This window comes from Artemia sp. Qi Xiang Cuo, chromosome 7 (assembly GCF_049724085.1).
Source record: "Artemia sp. Qi Xiang Cuo chromosome 7, ASM4972408v1, whole genome shotgun sequence".
Lineage (NCBI taxonomy): Eukaryota > Metazoa > Arthropoda > Branchiopoda > Anostraca > Artemiidae > Artemia > Artemia sp. Qi Xiang Cuo.
The window spans coordinates 73,153,230-73,170,115 of record NC_142800.1 but is presented as its reverse complement, the minus strand read 5'-3'; the positions used below and the strand labels follow the sequence as shown (position 1 = coordinate 73,170,115).

Sequence of the window (16,886 nt, the reverse complement as noted above, 5' to 3'; positions counted from 1 at the left end):
AAGCTCCTTTCTTAATGTCCCTCCTAAACCCATTTTACAAGTTGAAGTACTCATCCTTTTCACCACAACTTTACTCTACGACTTTTTTTTTCTTAATGTCCCTCCTAAACCCATTTTACAAGTTGAAGTACCCAACTTTTTCACCCAGAACTTTACTTTACAGCTTTTTGGATACCTCGACATCAAGAAATACCTTTCAAAAGGCATTTCAGAGCAAGTTACTTTCTTAATGTCCCTACTAAACCCATTTTCCAACTTGAAGTACCAATCCTTTTCACCCACAACTTTACTTTACAGCTTTTTGAATGCTCCAACACCAAGCAATACCTTTCAAAGGCATTTCAGAGCAACTTCCTTTCTTAATGTCACTTCTAAACCTATTTTCCAACATGAAGTACCCATCCTTTTCACTCACAACTTTACTTTACAGCTTTTTGGATACCTCAACACCAAGAAATACTTTTCAAAAGGCATTTCAGAGCAAGATCCTTTCTTAATGTCCATACTAAACCCATTTTACAAGTTGAAGCAACCATCCATTTCACCCACAACTTTACTTTACAGCTTTTTGGATACCTCAACACCAATATATACCTTTCAAAAGGCATTTCAGAGCAACATCCTTTCTTAATATCCCTTCTAAACCCATTTTCCAACTTGAAGTACCCGTCTTTTTCACCACAACTTTACTTTACGACTTTTTTCCACACCCAAACATCAAGCAATACTTTTCAAAAGGCTCTATTATATTTTTTCAGAACAAGTTTTTTCTTAATGTCCTTCATAAACGAATTTTACAAATTGAAGTAGTTATCTTTTTCACCACAACTTTATTTTACGACTTTTTGCACACCTCAAGATCAAGCAATACTTTTCAAAAGACATTTCAGAGCAAGTTCCTTTCCTAATGTCCCTCCTAAACCCATTTTACAAGTTAAAGTACTTATGTTTTTCCCCACGACTTTACTTTACGACGTTAGGTTAGGCTAGATTAAGTTAGGTTAGGTTAAGTTAGATTAGGTTAGCCTACGTACGCGCGCGTACGTAGGCGAACCTAATCTAACTTAACCTAACAAAACATAATCTAGCCAAACCTAACCAAACTTAAACAAGAAGAGACGGTTAGCTAGCTAACCTAACCTACCTAACCTGCCTTAACCTAACCTAATCTAACCTAACTTAATATAGTCTAACCTAACTTAATCTAGTCTAACCTAATCTAACCTAACCATACTCCCCGAAAAATCTCCCCCGGTCGACTTTGTATTTTTCTGTCACTATGCATGCTTGTTGGAGATTTTTTATTTTCTTTGAAAAAAATTAGAATTGAACTATAACTTTTTTCTTTTCTCAAGAAAATTCAGAAGAGAACTTTAAATTTCTTTGTGTCTTTGTGAAATTAAGAACTGAAGTGGAAGATTTTTATTTTTCTCTGGAGAAATTAGAATTGAACTGTAAGTTCTTTAATAAAATTCAGACTTGAGTTAACTTTTTATAATCAATTTAAAACTTTTTCTATCTTCTATGAAAAATTTAGAACAGTAATTTTAAATTTTTCCATCTCTTTGAGAAAAATCTGAACTGAAGTGGAAAATTTTTATTTTTCTTGAAAAATAGAATTGATGTGTAACTTATTTCTTCTCATATGGATAGTTAGGAAAAGAACTTGAAATTTTCTTCACATCAATGAGAAAATTAGCTCCTTATCTTCATAGAGAAATATTCATGATCAATGTGTAACTTTTTCTATCTTCTACAAAAAATTTGGAGGAGAATTTAAAATTTATTTCTTTGGGGAAAAATCTGAACTGAAGTGGAACCTTTTTATATTATTAGGAAAAATAGAATTGATCAATAACTAATTTCTTTTTCATTGAGAAAATTCAGAAGAGAGCTTGAACTTTACTTCACTTCATTGAGAAATTTCAAATAGAACTTTAAATTTCCTTTTGTCTTTGTGAAATTAAGAACTGAAATGGAAGATTTTTATTTTCTTTGGAGAAATTAGAATTGAACTGTAAGTTCTTTAATAAAATTCAGAAGATAACTTGAACTTTCTATCTTCTATGAAAAAATTTGGAACAGTATTTTAAATTTTTTCATCTCTTTGAGAAAAATCTGAACTGAAGTGGAAACTTGCATGATATTGTTGCGTGCACAAAAAAAATCTGACCTGAAGTGGAAACTTGCATGATATTGTGGTGTGCACAAAAGTTGTAAAGTAAAGTTTGGGTGAAAAGGATAGGTACCTCAACTTGTAAAATGGGTTTAGGAGGAACATTAAGAAAAGAACTTGTTCTGAAATGCCTTTTGAAAAGTATTGTTCGGTGTTGTGGGCATTTAAAAAGCTGTGAAGTATAGTTCTGGGTGTAAAAGTTGGGTACTTCAACTTGTAAAATGGGTTTAGGAGGGACATTAAGAAAAAAGTTGTAAAGTAAAGTTGTGGTGAAAAAGATGGGTACTTCAACTTGTAAAATGGATTTAGGTGGGACATTAAGAAAGGAAGTTGGTCTGAAATGTCTTTTGAAAAGTACTGCTAGGTGTTGGGGCATTCAAAAAGCTGTAAAGTAAAGTTTTGGGTGAAAAGGATGGGTACTTCAACTTGTAAAATGGGCTTAGGACGGACATTAAGAAAAGAACTTGTTTTGAAATGTCTTTGAAAAGTATTGCTTGATGATATGGCATTCAAAAAGCTGTGAAGTATAGTTGCGGGTGAAAAGGTTGGGAACTTCAACTTGTAAAATGGGTTTAGGAAGGACATTAAGAAAATAACTTGTTCTGAAATTGCTTTGAAAAGTATTGCTTGGTGTTGTGGGCATTCAAAAAGCTGTGAAGTATAGTTCTGGGTGAAAAAGTTCGGTACTTCAACTTGCAAAATGGGTTTAGGAGGTACATTAAGAAAAAAAGTCGTAAAGTAAAGTTGTAGGTGAAAAGGATGAGTACTTCAACTTGTAAAATGGGTTTAGGGGGGACATTAAGAAAGGAACTTGTTGTGAAATGCGTTTTGAAAAGTATTGTTTTGTGTTGGTTCTAAAGGATGGCTACTTCAACTTGTAAAATTGGTTTAGAAAGGACATTAAGAAAAGAACTTGTTCTGAAATGCTTTTTTAAAAGTATTGCTTGATGTTGGGGTATTCGAAACGCCTTATAGTACAGTTGTGAGGAATAGGATGGGTACTTCAATTTGTAAAATGGATTTAGGACGGTCACTAAGAAAAGAACTTGTTCTGAAATGTCTTTTTAAAAGTATTGCTTGATGTTGGAGCATTCGAAAAGCTGTAAAGTAAAGTTGTGGGTGAAAAGGATGGTTACTTCAACTTGTAAAATTGGTTTAAGATGCACATTAAGAAAAAAACTGGCTCTGGAATGCCATTTAAATTCATTGCTTGATGTATGAATGTGGAAAAATGTCATAACGTAAACTAGATGAGAATAAAAAAAGTAGTATAACTTGTAAAATGTGTTCCGGATCTGATTTAGGAAAAGGAATTTGACCTGAAATGTCTTTTGTAAAGTATTGCTTGATCTGGAGGTGTGCAAAAAGTCGTAAAATAAAGTTGTGGTGAAAAAGATAACTACTACAATTTGTAAAATTGGTTTATGAAGGACATTAAGAAAAAACTTGTTCAGAAAAAATATAATAGAGCCTTTTGAAAAGTATTGCTTGATGTTTGGGTGTGGAAAAAAGTCGTAAAGTAAAGTTGTGGTGAAAAAGACGGGTACTTCAAGTTGGAAAATGGGTTTAGAAGGGACATTAAGAAAGGATGTTGCTCTGAAATGCCTTTTGAAAGGTATTTTTTGGTTTTGAGGTATCCAAAAAGGTGTAAAGTAAAGTTGTGGGTGAAATGGATGGATGCTTCAACTTGTAAAATGGGTTTAGGAGGGACATTAAGAAAGGAACTTGCTCTGAAATGCCTTTTGAAAAGTATTTCATGGTGTTGATGTATCCAAAAAGCTGTAAAGTAAAGTTGTGAGTGAAAAGGATGGGTACTTCTAAGTTGGAAAATAGGTTTAGAAGTGACATTAAGAAAAGAAGTTGCTCTGAAAGGCCTTTGAAAGGTATTGCTTGGTGTTGGAGCATTCAAAAAGCTGTAAAGTAAAGTTGAGGGTGAAAAGGATTAGTGCTTCAAGTTTAAACATGGGTTTAGAAGTGATATTAAGAAAGGAATTTGCTCTGGAATGCCTTTTGAAAGGTATTTCTTGATGTCGAGGTATCCAAAAAACTGTAAAGTAAAGTTGTGGGTGAGAAGGATGGGTACTTCAACTTGGAAAATAGGTTTAGGAGGGACATTAAGAAAAAAAAGTCGTAAAGTAAAGTTGTGGTGAAAAGGATGAGTACTTCAACTTGTAAAATAGGTTTAGGAGGGACATTAAGAAAGGAACTTGTTGTGAAATGCCTTTGAAAAGTATTGCTAGGTGTTGGTTGTAAAGGATGGCTACTTCAACTTGTAAAATGGGTTTAGGAAGGACATTAGGAAAAGAACTTGTTCTGAAATGCTTTTGAAAAGTATTGCTTGATGTTGGGGTATTCGAAAAGCCTTATAGTAGAGTTGTGAGGAAAAGGATGGGTACTTCAATTTGTAAAATGGATTTAGGACGGTCACTAAGAAAAGAACTTGTTCTGAAATGTCTTTTGAAAAGTATTGCTTGATGTTGGAGCATTCAAAAAGCTATAAAGTAAAGTTGTGGGTGAAAAGGATGGTTACTTCAACTTGGAAAATGGGTTTACAATGGAAATTATGAAAAGAACTTGTTCTGAAATGTCTTTGAAAAGTATTGCATGATATTGGCAAATTCAAAAGAATCAAAAACCTGTAAAGTAAAGTTGTGGGTGAAAAGGATGGATGCCTCAACTTTTAAAATGGGTCTAGGAGGGTGTTGGGGCATTCAAAAAGCTGTAAAGTAAAGTTGTGGGTGAAAAGGATGGGTACTTCAACTTGTAAAATGGGCTTAGGACGGATATTAAGAAAAGAACTTGTTCTGAAATGTCTTTGAAAAGTATTGCTTGATGATATGGCATTCAAAAAGCTGTAAAGTATAGTTGCGGGTGAAAAGGTTGGGAACTTCAACTTGTAAAATGGGTTTAGGAAGGACATTAAGAAAATAACTTGTTCTGAAATTGATTTGAAAAGTATTGCTTGGTGTTGTGGGCATTCAAAAAGCTGTGAAGTATAGTTCTGGGTGAAAAAGTTGGGTACTTCAACTTGTAAAATGGGTTTAGGAGGGACATTAAGAAAAAAAGTCGTAAAGTAAAGTTTTGGTGAAAAGGATGAGTACTTCAACTTGTAAAATGGGTTTAGGGGGACATTAAGAAAGGAACTTGTTGTGAAATGCCTTTTGAAAAGTATTGCTTGGTGTTGGTTGTAAAGGATGGCTACTTCAACTTGTAAAATGGGTTTAGGAAGGACATTAAGAAAAGAACTTGTTCTGAAATGCTTTTTTAAAAGTATTGCTTGATGTTGGGGTATTCGAAACGCCTTATAGTACAGTTGTGAGGAATAGGATGGGTGCTTCAATTTGTAAAATGGATTTAGGACGGTCACTAAGAAAAGAACTTGTTCTGAAATGTCTTTTTAAAAGTATTGCTTGATGTTGGAGCATTCGAAAAGCTGTAAAGTAAAGTTGTGGGTGAAAAGGATGGTTACTTCAACTTGTAAAATTGGTTTAGGAAGGACATTAAGAAAAAACTTGTTCTGAAATGCCTTTGAAAAGTATTGCTTGATGTTTGGGTGTGGAAAAAAGTCGTAAAGTAAAGTCGTGGGGAAAAAGATAAGTACTTTAACTTGTAAAATGGGTTTAGGAGGGACATTAGGAAAGGAACTTGCTCTGAAATGTCTTTTGAAAAGTATTGCTTGATCTTGAGGTGTGCAAAAAGTCGTAAAATAAAGTTGTGGTGAAAAAGATAACTACTACAATTTGTAAAATTGGTTTATGAAGGACATTAAGAAAAAACTTGTTCAGAAAAAATATAAGAGAGTCATTTGAAAAGTATTGCTTGATGTTTGGGTGTGGAAAAAAGTCGTAAAGTACAGTTCTGGTGAAAACGACGGGTACTTCAAGTTGGAAAATTGGTTTAGAAGGGACATTAAGAAAGGATGTTGCTCTGAAATGCCTTTTGAAAGGTATTTTCTGGTTTTGAGGTATCCAAAAAGCTGTAAAGTAAAGTTGTGGGTGAAATGGATGGAAGCTTCAACTTGTAAAATGGTTTTAGGATGGACATTAAGAAAGGAACTTGCTCTGAAATGCCTTTTGAAAAGTATTTCTTGGTGTTGAGGTATCCAAAAAGCTGTAAAGTAAAGTTGTGAGTGAAAAGGATGGGTACTCCAAGTTGGAGAATAGGTTTAGAAGTGACATTAAGAAAGGAAGTTACTCTAAAATGCCTTTTGAAAGGTATTGCTTGGTGTTGTAGCATTCAAAAAGCTATAAAGTAAAGTTGAGGGTGAAAAGGATTGGTACGTTAAGATGTAAAATTGGTTTAATAAGTACGTTAAGAAAGGAACTTGCTCTGGAATGCCTTTTGAAAGGTATTTCTTGATGTCGAGGTATCCAAAAAGCTGTAAAGTAAAGTTCTGGGTGAAAAGGATTGGTACTTCAAGTTGGAAAATGGGTTTAGGAGGGGCATTAAGAAAAAAAGTCGTAAAGTAAAGTTGTGGTGAAAAGGATGAGTACTTCAACTTGTAAAATGGGTTTAGGAGGGACATTAGGAAATGAACTTGTTGTGAAATGCCTTTTGAAAAGTATTGCTTGGTGTTGGTTGTAAAGGATGGCTACTTCAACTTGTAAAATGGGTTTAGGAAGGACATTAAGAAAAGAACTTGTTCTGAAATGCTTTTGAAAAGTATTACTTGATGTTGGGGTATTCGAAAAGCCTTATAGTAGAGTTGTGAGGAAAAGGATGGGTACTTCAATTTGTAAAATGGATTTAGGACGGTCACTGAGAAAAGAACTTGTTCTGAAATGTCTTTTGAAAAGTATTGCTTGATGTTGGAGCATTCAAAAAGCTATAAAGTAAAGTTGTGGGTGAAAAGGATGGTTACTTCAACTTGGAAAATGGGTTTACAATGGAAATTATGAAAAGAACTTGTTCTGAAATGTCTTTGAAAAGTATTGCATGATATTGGCAAATTCAAAAGAATCAAAAACCTGTAAAGTAAAGTTGTGGGTGAAAAGGATGGATGCCTCAACTTTTAAAATGGGTCTAGGAGGGACTTTAAGAAAGGAACTTGCTCTTAAATGCCTTTTGAAAAGTATTGCTTGGTGTTGAGGTATCCAAAAAGTAGTAAAGTAAAGTTGTGGGTGAAAAGGATTGGTACTTCAAGTTGGAAAATGGGTTTGGAAGGGACATTAAGAAAATAAGTTGCTCTGAAATGCCTTTTGAATGGTATTTCTTGGTGTTGAGGCATCCAAAAAGCTGTAAAGTAAAGTTGTGAGTAAAAAGGATGGATGCTTCAACTTGTAAAATGGGTTTAGGAGGGACATTAAGAAAGGAAGTTGCTCTGAAATGCCTTTGAAAAGTATTGCTTGGTGCTGAGATATCCAAAAAGCTGTAAAGTAAAGTTGTGGGTGAAAAGGACGGGTAGTTCAAGTTGGAAAATGGGTTTAGACGGGACTTTAAGAAAGAAACTTGCTCTTAAATGTCTTTTGAAAGGTATATTTGGTGTTGAGGTATGCAAAAAGCTGTAGAGTAAAGATATGGGTGAAAAGAATGGATGCTTCAACTTGTAAAATGGTTTTAGAAGGAATATTAAGAAAGGATGTTGCTCTGAAATGCCTTTTGAAAGGTATTTCTTGGTGTTGGGGTATCCAAAAAGCTTTAAAGTAAAGCTGTGGGTGAAAAGGAAGGATGCTTCAACTTGTAAATTGGGTTTAGAAGGGACATTAAGAAAGGAACTTGCTCTGAAATGTCCTTTGAAAAGTATTTCTTGGTGTTGAGATATCCAAAAAGCTGTAAAGTAAAGTTGTGGGTGAAAAGGATGGGTACTTCAACTTGTAAAATTGGTCTATGAATGAAATTAAGAAAAAAAACTTGTTCTGAAATGTCTTTTGAAAAGTATTTCTTGGTGTTGTGGTATGCAAAAGACTGTAAAGTAAAGTTGTGTGTGAAAAAGATAGGTACTTCAAGCTGGAAAATAGGTTTAGAAGGGACATTGAGAAAATAACTTGTTCTGAAATGCCCTTTGAAAAGTATTGCTTGGTGTTGGGGCATTCAAAAAGCTGTAAAGTAAAGTTGTGGGTGAAAAGTACGGGTACTTCAACTTGTAAAAAGGGTTTAGGAGGGACATTAAGAAAAGAACTTGTTGTGAAATGCATTGAAAAGTATTGCTTGGTGTTGTGGCCTTCAAGAGCTGTAAAGTAATATTGTGTGTGAAAAGGATGGGTACTTCAACTTGTAAAACGGGTTTAGGAGGGATATTAAGAAAGGAACTTGTTCTGAAATGCCTTTTGAAAAGTATTGCTTGGTGTTGTGGCCCTTAAGAGCTGTAAAGTAAAGTTGTGGGTGAAAAGGATGGGTACTTCAACTTGTAAAATAGGTTTAGGAGGGACATTAAGAAAAGAACTGGTTCTGAAATGTCATTTGAAAAGTATTGCTTGGTGTTGGAGCATTCAAAAGCTGTAAAGTAAAATTGTGGGTGAGAAGGATGGGTACTTCAAGTTGGAAAATAGGTTTAGGAGGGATATTAAGTAAAGAACTGATTCTGAAATGCGTTTGAAAAGTATTGCTTGATGTTGGAGCATTCAAAAATCAGTATAGTAAAGTTGTGGGTGTAAAGGATGGGCACTTCAACTTGTAAAATAGGTTTAGGAAGGACATTAAGAAAATAAATTGTTCTGAAATGGCTTTGAAAAGTATTGCTTGGTGTTGGAGCATTCAAAAATCAGTATAGTAAAGTTGTGGGTGTAAAGGATGGGTACTTCAATTTGTAAAATGGGTTTAGGAAGGACATTAAGAAAAGAAGTTGTTCTGAAATTGCTTTGAAAAGTATTGCTTGGTGTTGGAGCATTCAAAAATCAGTATAGTTAAGTTTTGGGTGAAAGGGATGGGTACTTCAACTTGTAAAATGGGTTTAGCATGGACATTAAGAAAATAACTTGTTCTGAAAAGATATAATAAAGCCATAAAAAGTATTAAAAAATGGGAGCTCAGGGGCCTTTGGGGTGCTGGGGTCCTTTGGGGGTCTGGGGGGGCCCTTTAGGGCTGGGTGGTCCTTTGGGGACCGGGTGAGGGTCTTTGGGGGTCCGGGGGGCCCTTTGGGAGCCCGGTGGTCTTTTAGGAGCCCGGTGGGCCTTTGTGGGCCCGGGGAGGGCCTTTGGGGGCCCGGGGCGGGCGTTGGGGGGGCGGGGGGGCACTTGAGGGCCAAGTTGTCCTTTGGGAGCCCGGTGGACCTTTGGGGACCGGGGGAGGGTCTTTGGAGGTCCGGGGGCCCTTTGGGAGCCCGGTGGTCTTTTGGGAGCCCGATGAGCCTTTGGGGGTCCGGGGGGCCCTTTGGGGGTCCGGGGGCCCTTTTGGAGCCTGGGGGACCTTTGGGGCCCGGGGGAGGGCCTTTGGGGGTCCGGGGGCCCTTTGGGAGCTTGGGGGACCTTTGAACACCGGGGGCTTCCTTCGGGGTTGGGGTGGGGGGATTGGAACCCTTTGGGGTTGGGGTATAGGACCTCACAACACTGTTCAAATGGAACTTGTGTATTATAACGACCACAGAGTTTCACCCTCAAATCCTCTTCTAAAATCATCTTTTAAATCATCTTTTAAAATGTCTCTAACTGTTTCGCCGAAATAATTCCATAACCTGTCTAAAACGGTTTTGCCCAAATAATCCCTAAACGTAATTTCAGCGTGTTCCTTTTGTTTGGCATCCCTATGCTTTCACATTTGAAATTGCAAAGAAACCTTTTCGCGCGCTCAGATCAAAACAATCGCTCGGAAACGATTCTCTTTAGAAACAACAAATTAATTCCCTTTCGTGTCAAATCATTCTCTTTAGAAACAACAAATTAATTCCCCTTTCATGCCAATCAATCAATCATGACATCATCTGTCATGTGTGATCTAAACTTTGCCCCGGAAACATTCTCTTGGTAGAACTCCAAAGACATTAATTAACTTGACGTCATCTGTCAGGCATTAATTAACCTTGCCTGGGAACAATTTGATTAATGACTCAATAATCCATGAAAGTGAGAAAGTTCCTGTTTTTCCATTCTCTTTGACAAAAAACATAAATTACTATTGACATCCATGAAAAACATCAAATAAATTGACCAACACACATAACCATCCAAGAAAACAGACATCAATGTGAGAAAATTCCTGTGTTTTCATTCTCACTGACAACAAACAGACATAAATTATGTAAAAAAAGTTGTAGGTGGCAGCTGGGGTGCGTGATCGGACCTCCTGAGGCATCTCTAGTAGCGTCCTTAGCTGTGTTGTCCTCAAATGGCTTGGTACTACAATGAGTTAGTAGTAGTAGTAGTAGTAGTAGACTTTAAACCCTGCCAAGCTGATTCCCGGGCCTAGAGCTAGGCTTTGTGCCAAATTTTTTCTTCTAGATTAAGAAAGGTTTGAAGATATTTTCAAAAAATAATTCGAAGTCTTTCAAAATGGTTAAAAAGCGGAGTAAGGAATTTGAAAACCTATTCCTGTTCCCTGACTTGGGCTAAAGGTCCAATCCTGAAAGTTTTTGCACTGAGTACAACAACTTTAGAGTGTAAGAAATCACTGGTCTGAAGGGGGAGGAGATGTGGGTGGAAGTAGTCCAGCTTCTGTTAAGAATTAAATTAAAAAACAAGCTTTTTTAACTGAAAGTAAGGAACGACGTTATAACTTAAAACGAACAGAAATTATTCCGTATATGAAAGGGGCTGTCCCCTCCTCAACGCCTCGCTCTTTACGCTAAAGTTTTTTTGTTTTAAAAAATAGAGCTGTGAGAAATTCAAACTTTAGCGTAAAGAGCGAGGCGTTGAGGAGGGGACAGCCCCTTTTATATACGGATAATTTCTGTTCGTTTTAAGTTTTAAAGTCGTTCCTTACTTTCAGTTCAAAAAAAAACTTGTTTTTTTAATTTAATATTTGAACGTTTTTGAATTAATGCAGGTTTTGATTTTGGCTCACCGTACATGAATAATTAAAAAAAAATTTGAATATTAACTTTACTATTTTTGGTTAAATGGCTTTCTCGAAACTTGTTTAATTTTATTTACGAACATTTTTGTTAGTAATAAAAATACGTAACTTACGATTTAACTTGCGAAATGAACTTCTATATTCATATATTTTTAATACGTATATTAGGGGGTTCGCCCCCTAGTCCATACCTCGCTCTTTAAGCTAAAGTTCGAATTCTGTTCCAATTCTTTAAAAATGACCGCTTAATCACAAAGGCCGTTATTTAGAATAAATAGCTCTTATGAAAGTACTATAAAATCTTTCGCTTAAAGAGAGAGGTATTGACTAGGGGGTGAACCTAATCAGATACGTAAGTTTTGATGTTGATCCTTACTTTCAGTTGAAAAACTCGGTTTTTATATTTAATTTCTGATCTTTTTTTTAAATAATGCTCGGAAATCCGGCGCCCCCTTCATAGCAATGTCCCTTCCCCCATGAAAACTTCCTTTATGGGAAGATCCTCCCACAAAACCCCCGATCCACCCACCCACCCCCACTACCAGAAAAAATCCCCCCTGAAAACGTCTGTATACGTCCCAATAACCAATACTATATGTTAACATTGGGTAAAGTTAATAACTTTCAGCCCTCTCCCCGGGGACTTCGGGGGATTAAGTCATCAGAAAAGGCAAATCTCAAAATTTTGATCGGGTGACTTTGGGAAAAATATGAGCGTGGGAGGGGGCCTAGCTGCCCTCCATTTTTTCGGTCCCTTAAAAAGGGCACTAGAACTTTTAATTTCAATTCCAATGAGCCCTCCCACGATATTTTAGGACCACTGGGTCGATGCGATCATCCCTGGGGAAAAAAAAAATTAAAATAAACACGCATCTGTGATCTTTCTTCTGGCAAAAAATGCAAAATTCCACATTTTGTCGATATGAGCTTGAAACCTCTACAGTAGGGTTCTAGGATACGCTGAAAATGATAGTGTGATTTTCATTAAGGTTCTATAGCTTTTAGGGGGTCTTTCCCCCTTTTTTCGAAAGTCAGCCAAATTTTCTTAGGCGCTTAACTTTTGATGGGTAGGACTAAACTTGATGAAACTTATATATTTGAAATCAGAATTAAAATCTGATTCTTTTGATGTATCTATTGGTATCAAAATCTCGTTTTCTAGAGTTTCGGTTACCATTGAACCGGGTCGCTCCTTACTTACAGTTCGTTACCACGAACTGTTTGGAAAAGAAATCGCTCAGTGTTTTTTTTTTTTTTTTAACTGTACGTTAACTTCAGTTTTCTTAGAAAATTGAAGTTAATGTTTATTCAGAACCTATGTCAATATTTCAGCTTTAAATAAACATGAACTTGAAGTCATTGTATTCAAAACAAAGCTTGCCTCCTTATTATAGCATTAGGACCAGATCAGGATTTACGCCAAGGCCCACTAGGTCCGGGATCCTACAGGCGCACAGTGCCGAGGGGCGAAAAAAGAACACTAAGCGATTTCTTTATTCTTAACAGAAGCTGGACTGCAGTGATGCATGGTCAAAGTGCCAGGTGCACTTTGCTGCTGTGCTGCCTATTCACAGAAAAGTGATTTTAAAACAACACAGGAAATCTTGAGCCGCTTATAAACAGTCAGATGTCTCCCAAGAATGGCAGCTGACAGCTCATTATCACCTCTCTCTTGCATTAATTTTGCTCATCACTCATTAGTTGTCTTCTGTTCAGGGATTCCACTATCCCAGAACTTTCGGTGATTTCCCCGTAAATCGCTTGGGCTTGGGGGCGCCAAAGACTTCAAACCGGCCTTGATTAGGACTGTGTATCAGGTTTCAGTTTTTATTAATACTAGGCATCATCCTCTTTCTTAGTTGCCAAAGATGCTTGCGATTCCCTGCACATACATCCTTTGAACATTTACTGCATAAAGCAAAGTTACTTTTAGTCATTATGTTTTTAGTCATAAGGGTGATTATTATTTACAATCTTTGAGGCTAGTTGAAACGATTCAGAACTGTGCATTGTTTCATTGAATAGCTGAGGCACTATATTTCCTAATTTTGTTTACATGCAGTGCCAAATTTGTCAAAATCATTGGGATGAAATTAAACTATTAAAAAGAATCAGTATATCCTCTGGTTCCAGCACTGAGATTGTATTTCCTACTGTGTCCTTTCACATCTTAGTTGCAATGTTCTACTGATATATATATATATATATATATATATATATATATATATATATATATATATATATATATATATATATATATATTTCATACATAATTTCTGATGCTTCCTATGAATTCTAACGTAATTTCACACGTTATCATAATCGAAAGTTAAAATCTTTTTGAGATTATTAGCTTCTATTTGATTGTTCATATCCATTTTAACCACAAACTGGAATGTTTCTACTGTCAACAGACAAGTGTATTTGAAGAAGAGAAGGTCTAGATTCAAACATAAGATATATATTGTAATTTGTTCTTAGCTATTAATTTAATTGGGTTGCTAATACTACCACTACTGCTGCTGCTATTACTACTACTATAAACAACTTACTGCAGCACCAAGAAGCCTGATGCCGACACCAATGCACAGCCTCCTCCTCCATCCCGATCTTCGCAAAGCTTCCCTCCTTACGCCCCCCCCCCCAAAAAAAAGTTCCAATTTTCTTTAAACCCTTTCTTAAGACTTCTTTTTATCCCGTTTGGGGACAATCTGCTTTTTGTTTGACCCAAGATGGGTGACGGAAACGGACATCCCTAGAAAGGATGATCTTCGGGAATCCGTCATCCTTCATCAACAAAACGTACGGCTTTGGCACGTATTTTATCTTTGTACAGTGCATTGAATTAAACTTCTGTATTGCTGAGACTCATTTATTACTTTAATTCTTTTGTTAATTTATTGTCCTAGGGTTTGGACTCACACTGGAATATCAATGATTGATTGTTTATTGATAAACATTGGATGCTCCATTTTTGCTTAAATAGCCACTAGAATTATTTTACCAGGATGTGCCACTACCTTTCTTGACATTAACATTAAAGGAAAATATCTCAACAAAATAAATCAGTCCGTAATGTAAGTTTTGTTGCTTTTTATTTTTTTGTTTCAGAGTTAATCGAGGAGTTCATAATTAATCATATATAGAGACCAAACTTCAAAGATTAATTCTTCAAAGATTAAAAACATACTCGTTATGTACGTTATGTATAGGCCTATATATATATATATATATATATATATATATATATATATATATATATATATATATATATATATATATATATATATATATATTACACGTACAAATAAGCTGAGTAAAACATAACATGAAAAGAAAACTTCTGAAAACACACATCAAAACTAATTAGTTATAAGTCTGACTGGATGGTGGATGAGAGGGACTTAAAGAGTTAAATGTGCACTGGATTGAGGGACCTAATGATTACTTAATGAAAAAAATTACAAACATCACGAGATTTTTTTTTGGGGGTGAGGGTGATCTAGAAGGTCTACCCAACACTAATGTTTGTAATTTTAACACTATACACAGTACTAGTAAAGTTTACCCTTTCCTATGCCAAAAGATTTTACTCTCTAGGCTACCTAGGCGAAAAGAAGACAAAAGTAGAAATAGAATGAAAGCTTACTTATTTTCACATCCGAATCACAATACGAATGAACTAAAAATCAACTCAGAATAACGAAACATAACTATTCGCGATTCGCCTCCGCGCATAAGGTTCGCGTATCTCTGATCAATGGCAATGAATGGCCTCTTCAAATTGAACTGCAAAAATTTTGTTCTTTGATTTTTTACGCTAAATTTGAACCTGCATCATTCATTGGTCACCTGCATTTTTAAAAGCCAGCTAATTATCGTATTCTTTCCAGACGTTTCGTAATCAGTCAACCAAGAGAAAATATTAAGAGGGGGAAAGGATATTTAATACTAACTAGGCCCAGGGTTGAAGTACTGAAATTAAATAGAAATAAAATTAAATTTACAAAAAGGGAATTTATCTGATAAAGAGGGCCAAGGGTCCCAATACTGCTATCCTGAGTTTCATGGTAGTAAGTTTGCTTAGGAATTATACTAAAAGTGGACATAAGCTGTGTGATCTCATCCTGCTTCTTGTCAAAGATTGGCAAATTTTCTTTCTTTGCATCATCAGGTCCTCCCTATCATCTTTTCTTACTTGCGTTAAATTTTAGTGCTACGTAAACTAAAGAATGGAAAAGTAGCTGGCTTCGACGGTATACATCTTGAACTATTGAAATATGGTGCTGGAGTGCTAGCTGAGCCGCTACACCAAGTGTTAATGTGGATATGGGACACTGACGATATTCCCACAGATGGAAGAAGGGGGTTATAGTCAAACTCTTTAAGAAGGGCAGAACTGCTGACCGCAACAATTGGCGAGGCATCACCCTACAGTCTGCAGGAAGCCAAGTCCTTTGGCAAGTATTCTTGAATCACCCTCAGACCTAAGTTGACACCATACTCGGAGATGAACATCATAGCTTCCGACCAAGTAAGCCATGTGCTGACTTGATATTCAGTCTTAGAGTCTTATTGAAGACTCCAATGAATGGCAGACTGGAATCGTAATGGCTTTAATCGATTTCTTGAAGGCTTTGACTCAGTCCATAGAGTTTCGTTGCGGAAAATACTGCGCTACTATGATTTCCCTGATAAAATTGCCAGAAGTATAGTGGTGTTATATGATGAACAAATTTGTGCTGATCGGACAGACGATGGGGACCTGACTGAGTGAGTTCAAAGTCAACTCAGGCGTTCGACAGCGGGTGTATCTTGTCCCCAATACTGTTTACGATACTCATCCTGCGGACGTGCAACTTCATAGGTGGCACCCAGGTGAACGAGAGTCGTATTTTATTTCATGCAGATTTGGCAGACTATATTGCGCTCCTTTCCCACTTAAGAGAGGAGCTTCAGTACAACATAAATGAACTTTCAAAGGTTTAGGTGAGCGAACAGGTTTGGCAAAAAGCATGCAGAAGACTAAAATCATGCGCAATAATGTAAATAAACTACCTGCTGAGCCGCTGATAGTTAAAGAAAATGAAATGGAAGAGGTTGAGATGTTTAGATATCTTGTGAGTCTAGTGAGCAATGATAGGAGCTCTGATCGTGAAATTGTCACACATATCACGTGTGCAGGAGGCTTCTTTGACACGTTAAGAAACGGGTGGAGAAGTACCACTGTCTCTTTAAAGATGAAATTGAGGCTCTTCTATAGTAATGTCCTGTCAGTGCTGGTGTATGGTTCTGAAAGCTGGACGCTGACAAAGCAGCTAGAGAAAAGAATCCAAAGTCTTGAAAATAATTGTCTTCGACGAATTGTCGGTATCAACTGGACAGACAAAATTGCCAACTCAGTCAATAGAGAGAAGACTAGACAGCCGCTTGTCATTGACAAAATCATAAGCAGTCGGTGGCGATATTGGGAACACAATGGTTAGAATGGACATCAATTGCCCACCCCATGATATTTTGTGTTGGACTCCTCCTGGAGTTTGACGGCACGGACGACAAATAACTAAATTTGGACGATGCCTTGAAAAAGATGCAGGAGGGGTCATCTTTTTGAGAGGCATCGTTGCCGCCTTATGCGCCGATCGGCATGGGAAGTCCTATGTCTAATTAAGTAAGTGTGTTAAATAAATCTATGTTATGGTGTTTATAAAATCCCCTGTTTTTGTGGTTGTTCCTATGTTATGAGGATTTACCAACAATTAGG

General features: G+C 36.4%; 1 protein-coding gene across 1 annotated transcript in view; it reads left to right on the top strand.

Moving 5' to 3' along the window:
• Positions 1-16,886, top strand: part of LOC148950666 (UDP-N-acetylglucosamine--dolichyl-phosphate N-acetylglucosaminephosphotransferase-like) — a 76,477-nt gene that overhangs the window by 21,899 nt on the left and 37,692 nt on the right. The window contains exon 2 of the mRNA XM_089091699.1: positions 14,032-14,199. The gene's annotated coding sequence lies outside the window, so the exon portion shown is untranslated. The remainder of the gene's footprint in view (positions 1-14,031; positions 14,200-16,886) is intronic.